Genomic DNA, 17,431 nt, shown 5'->3' with positions numbered 1-17,431 from the left:
CATTAGGCAGACTCCTGCATATGCTTGGTGTTGGTGTGTGTGGTTGGGGTGGGGTAGTGATTGGGGTGGGGTGGGCGGGCAGATGGGGGAGGTATGTTGAGGTGGGCGGGGGGGTTGGGGGGTGGTGGGAGTGGGTGGGTGGGTAGGGGGGCGGCGGGGGACAGATTGCCACGTAATGGCTCCTGGAACAACTTCTGCTACAGAAAAGCTTCCATGTATTGCAGGGCTGGATTCACCAGTTGTCATCATCTTGGGGCTTATCCAAAAAAGGACATTGCCACTACCAACTTCATCCGACTGTTACGGTTCAGGGCTCTCACTTGTGCCTCATCGACAATCAGTCCCATGCTGTTAAGGAGCACTTTCACTTTGTCATCCCATCTTGTTCTGGGACTGCCTTGTGGCCTCTTCCATGTGGTTTGGTGGTGAATGCTCTGGCAGGGTCAGACTAAAACTCAGGAGTGCTGCATGTTGTGTCCATACCAGAGGAGTTGGTAACAATCAACCAAATCCCAGGTTGCTCTCAGCATTGTCTGGCAGATTAATCTTTAATGTGGAGAGACTCCAGGACAATTCAGGAGGGTTGGCAACCCTAGAGGAGCCTGGGCAGTGAGACTCACACTTTCCTTGTGGGGTCCAGAGGAGCAATCCTGCTCCAGCTCCAGCTCCGCCGGAACTCACAAAGATAATTTAGTATTTAGCTTTTGGGGACTCTGCTGAGGGTCCGGCAGGTTTCACTGGTCTGTAGTTAAAATCGCCATAGAGTGGTAACGGAGCGGGAAAAATAGCTACTTGATCATAACTCCCATTCTGCCCAGTTTTTGTCAGACGGAGGGAGTTAAAATCCCTCCTGGTGACTCCAGTTCATATTTGCACAAGCTATTTTCTTTAGTGTGCAGTAGATACTGAGTAGAAGAAGAGACTCCAATGTACATTAATAGCCCTTGACAGAAACAGTGTGGCCTAATTTTAACATATCCTTGAGTTGACTTCTCTCCAATATTAACAAAACATATCTCTGTTAATATTATTGGCTGGATAGCTGTGGTGGAAATGAGTTACGTATTTTAAATGGGCTAAAGAGACCCAGTGAAAGCATAAAAGTATCCTGGGGATTAGTTGGAAGGCAGAGGAGAAGCAACAGGCCTCATATGTTTTCAAAGCTACCTCTGACCTCAGCTAAAATCAATTGCAGCTGAAGAAATAGAACAAGTAGATTTTGAATTGGATAGCTGTTAGGAGATCTTTGTGTGACATATTAATAAGGTTATTAGACCAAAGCATATTTCAAATTCTGCTTGACATCAAAACTACACAAGCCAGATACTTTACATCAGTCAGTACATATTGCAATCATGACTATCAGTAAAGGAAGGCAGCAGACTCAATGTAATAAGATTTAATTGGATTGACTAAATTTTTTAGCACTTAAATTGTCAAGATCATGACCTAGTTACCATTTGGTGCATGTACCCCTACTCTAGCATCTGGTTCTGTACTTGTGTAGAGTGCTGAGGAATTTGTCAGCAGGAGATACAGTCCCAGGTCCTAACAGCTAAAGCCCTTTGCAATATTAGCTGAGCACTATTGCTTATTCATATTCATTGATGAATGATTGAATAGCTTAATTGTCGCATCATTATTCCTATATCCTACGTCCCTCTGACCAGAGCAAAACTGACTAATGCACGTTGGAAATATAATTAATTTTGCGATCAAAGGAAAATAAGTACTGTTCAGATCCCTGTATCATGAAGTTTAAGTATGAAATGTAAATTTTGGTTCACTCAACTGGTGATTTCTAGAAGTTTACGCTGGTTTACATATCAGTGAAAATGTATATTTAGTTTACATGGTGGTTACCGGAGCATACACGGATATAATGACACTGGTAGTGTGTTCTGCTTCAGTGGCCATGGGAGGTGGGTGAAGAGGAAATAGCTGAGCTAAGGTGCACAGGGCTATATCTAGCACTGCATTTGGCTTGGCTCACAATCTCTTGTGGTTCCCGCAGTGGGGGGTGGGGGGGAGGATGGTGGTTGGTAGCATCATTCCATCTTCGTTCAGTTGTTTGTAAATCCACTCAGTTATCACTATTATTATGAAGGAAAAACAAATTAACGTGTTTAATTAACAAAGTATTTACTGTGAGAGGTAGAAAAGTAGTGCTTTGCCAATGCAGTTATTTGAGCCAATTAATGAAATAATCGACAGAAAAATAAAAGATTAATTAATTGACATGAATGGAACCAGCCAGCATGTTTCTTGTTCATCAGACTCTGTTCTTTAGGAGATTCCCCTGATCAATGATAGTATGATTGGCTGTCACTTATGGTAAAAAACCCTAGTATATTTATTGAGAATACAGATTTTGTGAATTACAATTGTCTCCTCTGTGGACTGCTGTGTGAAGATTCGGACTCTTCTGGTGCAACTAACTCCGTAATTTGAAATTCAGTTTTTTTTAAAAGTAGTTTATATTAGCCTGTTTTATTCAACAACATTAAACGCTCACAACCATATTTTCCTTTGTTTGCTCACTGTAATGAGAAAAGTAGATGTTGACTAACAAGGAACGCTATACTTAGTTAGTGTGCCGAGGGTTTTAGCTGTAAAATGCAGAGTATGTCCATGCATTGGTAAGCAATTAAAGAATTATAAGGTTATCTTGAGAGCATGGCTTGGGCCAACAGTAAATGTGCAGTAGGTTGGCGGGCGACACACTGTGGCAGGTATAATGGGTTAACCATTCTGAGAGCGGGTGGATGCAAAGGCCACAGCATCCTTCAGCCTGAGTGCTGGGAGCAGAAAACCTACACCACCACTTCTAATAATATAGTTTGTGCCAAATAATTTCAAACAATACCTGTAAAACTTTATTTTCCTCACATATCAAGTGGTGCACAGCTTTGCTATAAAAATTAGTCTTTATGTTATACATTTTATGCTAAAATCAAAATTAGAATTTTAAAAAAAATTGTGCAGTGAGAGGGATTTGGAGAAGTGCTTTGTTTATCTTAGATGTGGAGATGCCGGTGATGGACTGGGATTGACAAATGTAAGGAATCTTACAACACCAGGTTATAGCCCAACAGTTTTATTTGAAAATCACAAGCTTTCGGAGGCTTTCTCCTTCACCTGACGAAGGAGAAAGCCTCCGAAAGCTTGTGATTTTCAAATAAAACTGTTGGACTATAACCTGGTGTTGTAAGATTCCTTACATTTGTTTATCTTAAGGGAGCTGTCCAACTTGCATCTGACTTCTTAAAAGACAGTGGACATGTGCCTGAAAATGCAGTGTCTCCTGAGTAAATTCTGTTTTTCTCAATTTTCATCGATTTATTTTGCACCAAAGTTGAGCACTCCACAGCTGGAACTAATTAACTTTCAGACATTTATACCAATTAAGTGCTTGCTAGCTGCTTGAGAAGTGCTAAAGGATTATGAATTTTTTTTGTTTTAGCTAATGAAATCACATTTCCACAAAATATTGCACTCTAATTCATTAGAATTTTCGAATCTTGTTAAAATTCTGACAGCTTGGCGGTCAAGCTTTTTCAAATCCTGTTTTGTTTGTTGTTGCTGAGATAATATTGGGCCAAAATTTGCTGTCAAAATAATGGTGAGGCAGTGAAGCTCGCCGTTATTTATGCACAAATGCTACAGCAACTTCAGGTGAGGGGCAGATGCGTAGTTAAAAGGTGGAAATCCAAAAGTTGCTGTCTGAGATGCACCGCTCTGCCGTTAGCTTTGCGAAAATGGCATCGCGCTGTCTGCCTCGCCATTGAAATGCATTGAACGATGTGAAGTTGCTGTATTTTTGCAGTAGGTACGAACTAAACTCGCCACAGAGAGTTAAGTCTAGTCCATTTCAGTCTAAGTATCCTTTTAATGACATGATAAGTGTTAATTACTGCCAGTCAACCTCTCTGGCACTGAAAATTATCTATTACAAGTGTGGAGTCTCATTCCTTCAGGTAATAATTGTTGGAGATTTTAAAAAATGCAAAATTTAAAATTTTTTTAACTTTTCGTTTTTTTCTCTCTTAATCCGATCTTTCTTTCCCTCTCTTTATTTCTCTTTCTATACCTGATTTGACATAAAATTCACCCACTGTAATTTCTACTTCCTTCTCAGTCCTTGTGCTGTTACTTTCATAATCCTTCAATTTGATTGGTTAAGGAGATACACAGTCCCCATTAAAACCATTACTTTCTCTCACCCTGGTCGTTCTCCCTGGTTCGGCCCTCATCTCCACTCCTTTAAGTCCAAGGGATACAGACTGGAACGTTTATGGCAGACAACTGGTTTAGCCATTCATCGCCAGATCTGACTGGGCCACATAAAGCACTATCGGGTCCTGCTCTCCTCTGCCAAAACCATTCACTATTCCAGGATCATCCTGGAATGCAAAGATAACCCCCGGCTTCTCTTCTCCACTACAAACCGTCTTCTTAAACCCCTCTCCCCTGCCTTCTCTACCTTCACCTCCAACCACAAGTGCAAGGAGCTCATGGACTACTTTGTCACTAAGATTGAGACCATCCATTCAGCTGCCTCTGCCATTTCCCTCCCTTCCCCTAGCCCACCAAGCCAAACTTCCCCTCCAGTTCCCCCTGCCCTAGCCCTGAACTCGCATCTTTCTCTAGTTTCTCTCCTATCTCCCCTCATGCCCTCTCCGAGCTCATCTTGACCACGGGATCCACCTCCTGCTCCCTCGACCCTATTCCCACTAAACTGCTGACCACCCAACTTCCCTTCCTGGCCCCCACGTGAGCTGATATTGTTAATGATTCCCTCTCCTCAGGAACTGTTCACCTCCCCTTCAAATCTGCCGTCATCACCACGCTCCTCAAACAACCCACCCTTGACCCCTCTGTCCTTGCAAACTACCGCCCCATCTCCAGCCTCCCCCTCCTTTTCAAAGTCCTTGAACGTATTGTCACCTTCCAAATCTGTGCTCACCTTTCCTGCAACTCCATGTTTGAATCCCGCCAATGAGGTTTCCGCCCCTGCTACAGTACTGAAACGGCCCTTATCAAAGTCACAAATTACATGCTATGTGACTGTGACTGTGGTAAACTATCCCTCCTCATCGTTCTCGACCTGTCTTCAGCCTTTGACACGGTTGACCACACCATCCTCCTCCAGCGCCTCCCTTTCGTTATCCAGCAGGGTGGGACTGTGCTCGCCTGGTTCCATTCTTATCTATCCAGTCATAGCCAGAGAATCACCTGCAACAGCTTCTCTTCCCACTCCTGCACCGTTACCTCTGGAGTCCCCCAAGGATCTATCCTTGGCTCCCTCCTATTTCTCATCTACATGCTGCCCCTCGAAAACATGTCAGGTTCCACTTCTACGCTGACGACACCCAGCTCTACCTCATCACCACCTCCCTCGACCCCTCCGCTGTCTCTTGCGCATCCCTGATTTTAATCGCTCCACCATTGGCGGCTGTGCCTTCAGCAACCTAGGCCCTAAGCTCTGGAATTCCCTCCTTAAACCTCTCCACCTCTCTACCTCTCCCTCCTCCTTTAAGATTATCTTAAAACTTACCTCTTTGCCCAAGCATTTGGTCACCTGTCCTAATATCTCCTTAGGTGGCTCGGTGTCAAATTTTGTTTGGTAACGCTCTTGTGAAACGCTTTGGGACGTTTTACTACGTTAAAGGCGCTATATAAATGCAGGTTGTTGTTGTTATCGTCTGTCTCTAAATTATTTCAGCTGTGTAAATAAAACATGATACTTTAAACATTAATAGAACTGAACCAAGTTTTGTTATCCTACTGATGGGAACTCTAATTGGAATATCAGCTATATTTTGAACATTTGGAGGTATTGATATAACACTACTGGCTGTGGGGAATCTCCCTTCAAGTTTCAAAATATCAGTTGTATAGTCTGTTGTTGCAGACTATTTGGATATTCGAATGTGAGCAATCCCAATCAGATGGATTTTCATAGACTACCACTTAGAAAATTATTCTGTGGCAACCTAAATCTGATGCATTCTCGTTTGTGTTTTGTCTTTTTTTCTCCCCACCCCTTCAAATTTCTCCTCTCTCGAAGCCTGTCAAGTCATTCTGGGGTATGGTCATGTGGTTACTGACACTCCTCATTCACTTGTCCCAGTAGCCATTCTTCATTGTGCACATAGATAATAAATGTTGGCATTTAGACTATTGGGAATGAAACAGCCATCCAAACCTATTCATAGATCCATTTTCCAGCAGAAGTCATTGGATTCTAATCAAGAGGAAGAAACATGAATGGCTGTTTCCCTCCCAATTCCAGTTGTACTGATGCCACTGCTGCCCTGTCTGAGATTGATCAACTTAGCACGTACTAAGAATTGAACCCAGGAGCTTTCTCCCTCTGTTCGATTCTGCACCACGCTATATGGTGCACTGATCCATCAAGCCATCAGGGAACCATCTCAATTATTGATGTTTTTTGAAATCAATTCCAGCATTACACAATTTAAGAGTGCACCGCTAGTACAAGATAGGTTTTATAAGTGGGTGATATTGAGAAAACCACAGAAGGAGGTGAGGAAACACATTTGGAATCTATTTGCTGGCCCAATTACTCTTTTCACTCCCCCTTTAGAATTGATGCATTCAAGATGATAGAAGTGCTGAGTTTTCACTCCTTCTACATGTTGATGTAAGCCGTAGCACAGTGATAGCACTCACATTTGAATCAGAAAGTCATGAGTTCAAGCCCCACTCTGGAGGCTTGAGCACATAATCTAGGCTGTACTGAAGGAGTGCTATACCTTTGGAAGTGCTGCCTTTTGGATGAGATGTTAAATCATCTGTCATCTCAGGTGGATGTAAATGATCCCATGGCATTATTTGAAGAAGAGCGAGCGAGTTCTCCCAGTATCCTGGCCAACATTTATCCCACAACCAATATTACTAAAACAGATTATCTGGTCATTTATCTCATTGCTATTTGTAGGACCTTGCTGAGTGCAAATTGGCTGCTGTGCTTCCCCACATTACAAAAGTGGCTTTTTAATGCCTCGTTCTAATTTCCAAGCACTCCCAACACATTACTGCTATTTAACATGGGATTTGCGTCAATGGATCCTCCAACGGATATGCAGAGGAGCGGACCCATGAAATTCAGGTAGATTCAGCAGGTGCTGCTCATGCTTCTGGCGCAAATCCTGTGCAACTCACCACATGGAATTTCTAGGCCTTTGTCTCTTAGCTCTGTTTATTACAACAGACTAATAGGTTACAGCACTACCTTTGGAGCAAGTAAGAATAAGAGGAGTTCCTGAAATATTATGTGATTTTAACGGGCAGTTAAAGTTCCCCTTAGGACTTACCCACCGAGGTTCCGCTTTTTGACCCATTTTTGGCCCTGATTTTTGTCGGAAACCGGCACAATCCTTCTTTAAATATGCAGATCCGGCTCCAATGACATCATCAAGGCCTGACTGCTATTTTAACCAGAAGCCAATGTGAAAAAGCCATTGTGGCTTTCCCACCAGGCCAATCTAGTGGGAAGAGCAGTTGAGGCCAGAAGAGAGCCAAAAAGGTAAGTGCTTTTACACTTTTGACTTTCCTTGTGGGGCTGGGAAGCCTTCCTGAACCCCCTCCCCGAGACTTACCTTAGTGCCAGGGACTGTTCCTTTGGTCCCCAGTGGCGAGCTCCTGCTGCCCAACATCCTGCTCTCGCCCAACGGCCTGGTGACCCTTCCTTGCCGGTTTCGAGCGGGAGACTGGCTGGGCCTATGCAGATGAGGCCCGGGAATTAAAATCTCCCAGGCTTCATGTCAACAAGGTTGGGACGGTATGTCTCCCACCAGCACGACTGCCGTCCCGCGATAAAATCGGGGCTGTTGTTTTTAGAGATAACAGCACCATCTTTTGGAGGAATTAAAAATAGCAGGCATTACCATGACAACGTTAACCAACTTCCACTGCTCCCTGCTGCCAACCTGTCTCCACTGCAAGAAACATCTTTATGCTGCATTTCTGGAGATTACCCAGCAACCAGCTCAACATTTTAAACAACAAGTGATTTAAAGAGCTTAAAGCCAGTTCCCAGGTGCCTGGGAACATTAGGATAGGGACAGATTTCCATCAGTGGCTTTTGAGCCAGGAGTCATGACACTTATTTCAAGTGTACTAAGCACTTTAAACAAGCAAAACAGGGTTGCCTGCTCCACGTTGGAAAACCACTTGTTCTGCAACTTCTGGGGCCAGGGGAGACAATTCCTGAAAGCCGCCTTCTTTCCCTCCACACAGAAGTTTTAGAACAGTAGTTTCCCAATGCTAGACCCCTGCCACCCCCAGCACTAACACATCCCAGGCCACCTCCAATAGTTCCACACTCTATCCCTTTCCATCCTCTCAGACCCCCAAACCCCTCATCTCAATAGCTCCAGACCTTGCGCTCCCGTCCATGTGACAGAGGACTGGAGCTCGAGTTTCAGCTCGACCCTAACCTTCAGCTGCTTGGCAGGGCTTTGCTGCCCATTTCCACCCACCCCCTCCCCCCTCCAATTTCTAATTGAATATTTTCTGCCTCTTTTTAACCAAATGGCAGCTATTTTTGGTTGTTTAGTCAAGGCTTCTCATTTGATTCTGTATTTTATGGAAGTAGCTTCTTTTGAAAAGAAACCTGTATTTATGACCTGGACTTTCAATTGCCAGACAACCCTAGTGGCATAAATTAGGCAGCTAACAGCAAAAAATGGGCAGGAGCTCCATCCCTCCAGGGGTGAGACTTGCACCCACCTCAAACAAGTGGGGAAGGGGGCATTTATGTATTAATTTTGGAGCAGTCTCATCCTGCACTCCATTTCCCACCTGGCTTATGGGATATCCGATGTATATAGCAACCATATGACATGAGCATCCAACATTGCAAGGAAGCAGTAAATATCCAGAAAGTCATGGAAAAAACACAATAATATTAAGGTAAGTATATTTCAGCTGTTTATTTATTTTTTTTGTTTTTTTGCTGCTGGCAAATTAGGTTCACTTGAGCCTTTGCACAATATGTTGTAAATTATTATTTTTTGTCTTCAGCAACATTACTGGCGCCATTTGGGTTTCCCAGTGGGAATTCTTCTATCTGACGTATTTGAAAGAAAAAGAGGACTAACAAAGTAATGCCTGACAGCTACACACGAGGTGCTCTGTCCCCACCCAGTGGTACCTACACCTGCCGACTGAGGTGAACATACCTTGGTTTGTGCATGCGGAGGCTCTAATTCCCAGAATTCTCTTTTTATCCATCATAATATCACTCATCTTGCTCGCAGCCACTCGGGATTCACCCCCACTCCGACATCCTTCTGTTTAATAAAGACCAATGTGACGTACTTATTAAACACCTTGGCCATTTTTTGATCATCATTCACAAATTGACAATCTTTTCTTCTCGGGTCCCACCTCTCATAACAAACCTCTTTGTTACACAAGGTTAGGGCTCATGGGATTGGGGTTAATATATTAGCAAGGATTGAGGATTGATTAACGGACAAAAAACAGAGAGTAGGAATAAACAGGTCATTTTCGGGTTGGCAGGTTGTAACTAGTGGGGTGCCGCAAGGATCAAGACTTCAGCTGTTTATGACTTCGATGAGGGGACAGAGCAAAATATGTGCAAGTTTGCTGATGATACAAAGCTAGGTGGGAAAGTAAGCTGTGAGGAGTATGCAAAGAAGCTGCAAAAGGGTATAGACAGGTTAAGTGAGTGGGCGAGATGGTAGCAGATGGAATATAGTGTGGGGAAATGTGAAATTTATCCATTTTGTTAGGGGACGAATAGAAACACTGAATATTTTTTAAAAGGTGAGAGACTAAGAAATGTTGGTAGTCAGAGGATTTGGGTGTCCTTGTACACAAATCACAAAAAGTTAACATGCAGGTACAGCAAGCAATTAGGAAGACAAATGGTATGTTAGCCTTTACTGCAAGGGAGTTGGAGTATAAGAGTAAGGAGGTCTTGCAGCAATTATATAGGGTGTTGGTGAGACCACATGTGGAGTACTGTGTACAGTTTTGGTCTCCTTACCTAAGGAAGGATATACTTGACTTAGAGACAGTGCAACAAAGATTCACTAGATTGATTTTTGGGATGAGAGGCTTGTCCTATGAGGAGAGATTGAGTAAAATGGGCCTATATTCTCTGGAGTTTAGAAGAATGAGAGGTGATCTCATTGAAACGTATAACATTTTTAGAGGGCTTGACAGGGTAGATGCTGAGAGGCTGTTTCCCCTGGCTGGAGAGTCTAGAACTAGAGGTCATAGTCTCAAGGTAAGGGGTCAGCCATTTAGGACCGAGCTGAGGAAAAATTTCTTCACTCAGAGGGTTTTGAATCTATGGAATTCTGTACCCCAGAGGGCTGTGGATGCTGAGTCGTTGAGTATACTCAAGATTGAGATCGATAGATTTTTTGGACACTAAGGGAATCAAGAGATATGGGAATAGGACAGGAAAGTGTAGATGAAGTAGAATATCAGCCATAATCTTATTGAACGGCTTGAGGGGCCGTATGGCCTACTCCTGCTCCTATTTCTTATAGAGTCATAGAGTCATAGAGTTATACAGCACGGATAGAGGCCCTTCGGCCCATCGTGTCCGCGCCGGCCCTCAACGAAGGGAAAAAGCTCCTTAGTATCCATCCTATCTGTGCCCCTCATAATTTTGTACACCTCAATCATGTCCCCCCTCAGCCTCCTCTGCTCCAAGGAAAACAAACCCAATCTTCCCAGTCTCTCTTCATAGCTGAAGCGCTCCAGCCCTGGTAACATCCTGGTGAATCTCCTCTGCACCCTCTCCAAAGCGATCACATCCTTCCTGTAGTGTGGCGACCAGAACTGCACACAGTACTCCAGCTGTGGCCTAACCAGTGTTTTATACAGCTCCATCATAACCTCCTTGCTCTTATATTCTATGCCTCGGCTAATAAAGGCAAGTATCCCATATGCCTTCTTTACCACCTTATCTACCTGTTCCGCCGCCTTCAGGGATCTGTGAACTTGCACACCAAGATCCCTCTGACCCTCTGTCTTGCCTAGGGTCCTCCCATTCATTGTGTTCTTATGTTCTTTTAACTGATGCACATAAAATACATTACAGCTTACCTTTGATGTTTTTTGAAACAATTCCCCACTCCCCCTTCTTAGTTTTCCTTATCCCGTACTTAACCTCTTCTTATTTTCTGATATTCTTCAGTTTTTTCATTATTATTTTTATAGTCCTCATGGGCCCTGTATTTTAATTGTAATTAGTTTCTAACCTATTGGTGAAGAAATAAGAATTGTGGGAAGGGAGACGAAAGGTCTTCTGTATTTAAAATACTTACATTTGACTAGTTGAAAAATAAATAATTATTGCCCCATTCTCAGCTAATTAAGGCCTTTACAATAGTTAATAGGACTCAATATATTCCATTTAGGATTTACCTGGGTGTTAGAAACTTATTACAATTTCTGAAGCTGTGATATTAAATGATTTCGGTAGATCGTATGTTGTGGAAATGTTGACTTGTTCAAATGCTTTGAATAAACCCATTATGAAGTTAAATTTAAGCCAAAAGATAATATTTGAGATTTTCTTTTAAAATTAATCTTTACGGAGCTAAACGTTTACAGCTGGGATTGCCAGTTACAAAATTAATGCTGATTTGGATAGGGTGGAATAGAATCATAGAAAGGTTACAGCATGGAAGGAGGCCATTTGGCCCATTGAGTCCATGCTGGTTCTATGCAATACCAATCCAGCTAGTCCCACTCCCCCGCCCTATCCCCATAGCCCTGCAATTTTTTTCCTTTCAAGTACTTATCCAGTTCCCTTTTGAAGGCCATGATTGAATCTGCCTCCACCACCAATAGATACTGAGGGATTGGTGGTCAAATAATGCGATTATCCAACAATGACAAAATAAATATTAGCAAGAATGCAATCCAAAGATATGACGTTCAATATCATGTGGGATCCATTTGACAATTACCTGACAGTTCAAAAAATAAAAATGAAAAACATACATGATGAATATTGGTGCAAAATCAGATTTAAAGTAATGTTAGTATAGAATTGTAGATAATGAGTACAATCTCTAATATCAATTCTAAACTTCAGAAAGGAGGGTCTTCTCCTCAAGATCTGTTTAAAATCTAAGCAACTGAAAAAAATATGAGTAATGTTTGCATATTTTGGTTGCCTCTCTTTACTCTTGCTTAGGTCCAACCCAAACTTTGTGAAGCACCTTAGGACGCTTTGCTATGTTAAAGGCACTATGCAAGTGCGATTTACTGTTTTGTTTTGAATATGTTTGTTTTAAATGGTAACTGTTGGTAACAGGAATGGGTTACTGATCCTGACTTTGTGGGGGAGTTAATATGCACAGTTGAGCTGAAGCATCCTGGATTAATGATTATATTTCTGCTGATGTTAGTTCAGTTCCCTCACATTGTTGGGTTCAATAACTCCTCCAAACCACTTTCCCTTGGTGATGCAATTAGTACTCACTGTTTTTCAATAAACAGAAAAATCATCAAACAAACTGTTACCATCATTTATTTCACTATAACTACTGAACACAAAGGGAGACATTTTCTGATGCATTGCAGAGCTTCTATCTGGTGAGTTACTTGCAAACATTGGCTATTTGCCAACAGTGAATTATGCTTACTGTCATTAATATAAAAACATACATATAAGACATGAACTAAGAGTTTAGTTTTCTACTGTTGGGCAAGGGTGAAGTTGATTTTTTTTTATGACTCCGGTATTTAAAAATGTAATAAATTGACAGATAGTGCCAAGTGTATCCTGTACTTTTGAATAGATCTGTGCTTTTTCTTTTCGATTAGCTCCCCCACACAGTCAGAATCAGTAATTCTTCTCAGGCAGCTCCCATTACCAATAGTTACCATTTAAAGTAAAAAATATTCAAAACAAAACAACTTGCATTTATGTAACATCTTTTTCTTTCTTCTCCAATGGTGGCGCATAGAGAGTGGTGCTGAGCAGTAAACCAGTCAGATGAGTAGAAGGTGTAGGTGGGACCTATGAATGGAGAACAGGAGATGAAATACTGGCTGATCCCCACCCTCCCCATGTCGAAGATACTGAGACCAATTATAGATCCCTCTGGCCAGCCCAGCTGAGATCAACCAATGTAGCACAGGCTGGAATATGAGCATGGGATGCTCTGCTCTGCATAGTTCAGGTAAACATTGCCTTGCCGAAATGAGTCAGCAAGGGAGCTAACTATCCAACTTTTAAAACTCAAAACATGATAAAATACAACCTAGTTACTCCCAAGGCATGCTTTAAAAGCCTCATCACTACTGCTTAAAATATCTGTATTTGTGTTAAGTGATTTCTGCTATGTTTCCATTAATTGAAATGATCAAATAAATGGTTCAAAATATCCTGTGAAATATATTTTTAAAGATGTGTATTTTCCAAGACCACACAACTCATGGACTGCTGCACAGCGTTGCATATGAGTGGATGGTTCATTGTGGAAGGTACAGTACAGAACAACATCCCCTGGCTGTGTGGAATGATACCTCCTGTTGTTCAGCCCAGCTCTTTAGAATGCCTGGTATTCAAGCCACACCATAAAATATGCCCAGCTCTGCCAGGGAGTTGGAATAACATGGGACGGACAAGTGATTTCATTCAGCTTTTTTCAATGCTGGTGAGTCATTGCAATCTTTATTATGTAGTAATTGTCCTTTTTGAAACTTGCATTTATATTAATGTTTTTTTATAATGACTCTGATCATTCTTTTCTTGGGGAAAATATATTGCTTGCATCAACTTGCGGCAATTTTAGTGAAAAGCATATCAAACTCTATTGTTTAATTCTTGCTGAAAGGAAAGCATTCTGAATCATCGACCTCCACGTGTGATTCTGTATCCATGGTGTTAAAGCCGCAAGAATTGTAAAAGAAAAACTTTAAGTTAAAGGTATTTGCAAACACCCTGCTAAGCTACAATGTTGGACTGTAGTTATATTGGCACTGCCAAAAAACAGACCATTTTATTAAGGAACCTAGCTGTGTAGTTCCCCAATAAACAGAGGCTTTTCTTATGTGGTTTGCAATAACCCATTCTGTTTTTTTTCCTTGTACAATTTATAGCTCTTTTGGAATGCCTGTATTTATTTGATTCCCATCATTTTTCATTCCAGTGATCTGTTTCTCACGGCCCTGCTGACATCGAGATTTTGGTAGTTAGTGCTACCACTTTACACTGATGTACCGCGGATCCTGGCTGCCCACAGCTTAGGTGAATTAAGGCTTTCTTCAGTATTTTCAAATGTTAATTTTTTTTAGTACTCTTCCTGATAAAGACAAAGATCCTTTCTACAAGATCAAAACTGGAGCTCTAGTGTTAGGCGAGAGCTACCTCTGCTAAACATTGGTGGAGAAAACTAGGAGCCCTTTAAAAAAAAGGGGTGCAGGCAAGAAATGCCCTTGGAATGGGGAATCTCAGATATACAACCCTTTAGAGGATCTCTCCCTGTCACAACATGAAAAAGGAATAACCATCTTTGTTGGAGTAACTCTCCATGTACCATTACCCTAATCATTCATTTCATAATAAAACTTCATTATAAATTTGTGGCAACTGACTAAGAGCAGGTTCTTTTTAAGATGAATATTTTCTCTCCTCTCTTTTAACCTCAGCTTCCCCCAGCTAAATGCCTCTTTCAACTGGATTCCAAGTGGTTCAGTGTAAGATGCAACTTTTAGAAAACCGCTGTTGCATTTCCTCGCCTTTGCAGGCTTTACATTCCTTGTGTTTCTCGATTTCTTGTGTGGGTCTGCCCTTGTTTCTCCCTTCCCTAATAAGAACATAAGAAATAGGAGCAGGAGTAGACCATACGGCCCCTTGAGCCTGCTCCGCCATTCATTTTACAATTCATGGCTGATCTTCGACCTCAACTCCACTTTCCCGCCCAATCCCCAAATCCCTTGATTCCCTTAGTGTCCAAATATCCATTGATCTCAGTGTTGGATATACACAACGACTGAGCATCCACAGCCCTCTGGGGTAGAGAATTCCAAAGATTCACAACCCTCTGAGTGAAGAAATTTTTCCTCATCTCGGTCCTAAATGGCCAACCTTTTGGTTGCAGTGGTCTCTCCTTTTCCTTCTGTTGCTAGGACTCTTATTCTTACCATTGTATTCAACAGCTGCTCTGTGTTTCCTTTTTCTTTCAGATCGTTCCCTTAGTTTCCTATAATTTTCCTTCCTTTCCTACGGAGTATTCTTTGTTCTCTCAAAGTGCTGCAGATAGATTCTAGGGATACCTTGATAATCAATAGCAATGAATTGTAATTATATAGCATCTTTAATATAGTGCTTTACAAAAGGATACAGGATAAAAGGATGCTGTGCCCTGGTGGGAGAGTTAGGATTGGTGAACAAAAGCTTAATTGAAAATCTCGATCGAAATCAATATCTAATTCTTTGTACCTTGGCTGTTTATTGCTAATCGTAAAAGATTTGATTGTTTTCCAATCTTGTCATTGTAATTATCTATATTTGTAATGATTTGCCAACTCAGTTCTGTTGGTAGAACTCCTGTCTCAGGATCAGAAGGTTGTGGTTTCAAGCCCTGCATCAGTTTGAGTATGTAATCTAGGCTGACACTCCAATGCAGTTATTAGAGACTGCTGCATTGTTAGGGATGACATCCTGATATTAAACCAATTTAGGTGGATGTAAAATATTCCATAGCACAGAGGAGTTCTCTTGGTGCCTTGGTTAACATTCCTCCCTGAACCAACACTACCAAAAATAGCAAACTGGCGATTCATTTCATTGCTGTCTGTGAGATGTTAATGGCACAGAATGGCTCCATATTTTCCGAGATAGCAAAGCCACTGGATTTTAAAAAGTAATTAATTGCATGAAGCACTTGAGACCTTTCAATGTGATTAGGCCTTATATAACTTGCTGTTTTATTCCTACAAAACTTTTATGAATGACCAAGTTTAGAAAAACACATCAATGCTAACCTGTGACCAGTCTGCAAGAGCTATGAACTAAAACGATTATGTTTCCTCCTTCTCGGGCCATTTTGTTCTTGATATCGTTGTCTCCAAAGAAAAATACCTTGAAATTATATTGCATTCCTCACATGCAGGAAGATGTCTCAAAGCGCTTCCCAATAAGAAGGGAGGGAAATACCGAGCATGGGGAGAGGGGACGGGAAGAGAAGCTAGAGCGCAGAGCTGAAGGCACGGTCAAAGAGTTTTGAGGAGATTTTTCAAAATAGGGTGGGAGGTGGCAGGACCATTGTTAAAGAAGCAGAGGGTATGTGCAAGGACATAAGACAGGAGAAGATCACCAAGGCAGGGTGGGGCAAGATCAAAGAGAGAAAGAAAAATAAAGATAAAAATTTTGAAATCAACATGCTGGGCCTCAGTGGAGCTTGGATGGGATATGAGTGATAATAGACTGGGACTTAATGCCAGTGAGGATGTGGGTTGCAATGTTTGGATGAGCTGAAGCATGTGTGGAGGCTTTGATGCAAAAGTCCCTGGTAAAAGGGCGTTAGAGAAGTCAAGCCTTGAAGTGATGATGGCATAGTGATTCTGGGAGGAAGCTGAGCTCAGGGTCGAGCAGTATGCCAAGGTTTCACACTTCCTTACTCAGCTTGAGATGACATTTGGAGACGTTGATGGACTCAAAGCCAGAGTCTTCAAGGTGCTGACAGCAACTTGAGGGTTAATGAAAGAAGGGGAGTGAGAGTCTGAGTAGATAGAAGTCATCTAGAATGAAGAGGAAGTGCAATGAAAAGACAGAGATCAAGGAGAGGTATCTTGTTGTACTGCCACCAAATAAAGTAGAAACGATTAAAAAAAACATGAAAGATTGCTTGACCTTCTCCTTATTACATTGGCTCCTGATCCAGGAACACCTCGATTTTAAAAGTCTCATCCTTGTTTTCAAATCCCTCCCTGGCCTCGCCTCTCCCTATCTCTGTAACTTTCTCCAGCCCTACAACCCTCCAAGATCTCTGTGCTCCTCCAATTCTTGCCTCTTGCGCATCCCCGATTTTAATCGCTCCACCGTTGTGCCTTCAGCTGCCTAGGCCCTAAGCTGTGGAATTCCCTCCCTAAACTTCTCTGCCTCTCCACCTCTCTCCTCCTTTAAAATGCTCCTTAAAACCTTACTCTTTGACCAAGCTTTTGGTCACCTGTCCTAATATCTCCTAATGAGGCTTGGTGTCAAATTTTATTTGATAACGCTTCTGTGAAGCGCTTTGGGACATTTTACTACATTAAAGGCGCTATATAGATGCAAGATGTTGGCGTTACAGTAGAAATACTGGCTTTTGCTGCAAAGGAGGGAAGCCCAAGCAGACTTTACCTTTAAGCAGTTTCCAATCTATTATGCATGTCATATTTAAAAATTATTGTCATCACTTGG

General features: G+C 42.0%; 1 protein-coding gene across 1 annotated transcript in view; it reads left to right on the top strand.

Moving 5' to 3' along the window:
• Positions 1–12,514: 12,514 nt before the first annotated feature.
• Positions 12,515–17,431, top strand: part of stk33 (serine/threonine kinase 33) — a 231,786-nt gene continuing 226,869 nt past the window's right edge. Inside the window, exons 1-2 of the mRNA XM_067993920.1 lie at positions 12,515–12,615; positions 12,990–13,205. The gene's annotated coding sequence lies outside the window, so the exon portion shown is untranslated. The remainder of the gene's footprint in view (positions 12,616–12,989; positions 13,206–17,431) is intronic.

The sequence above is a fragment of the Heptranchias perlo genome, chromosome 12 (genome assembly GCF_035084215.1).
Source record: "Heptranchias perlo isolate sHepPer1 chromosome 12, sHepPer1.hap1, whole genome shotgun sequence".
NCBI lineage: Eukaryota > Metazoa > Chordata > Chondrichthyes > Hexanchiformes > Hexanchidae > Heptranchias > Heptranchias perlo.
This window is presented reverse-complemented; position numbering and strand designations above follow the sequence as displayed.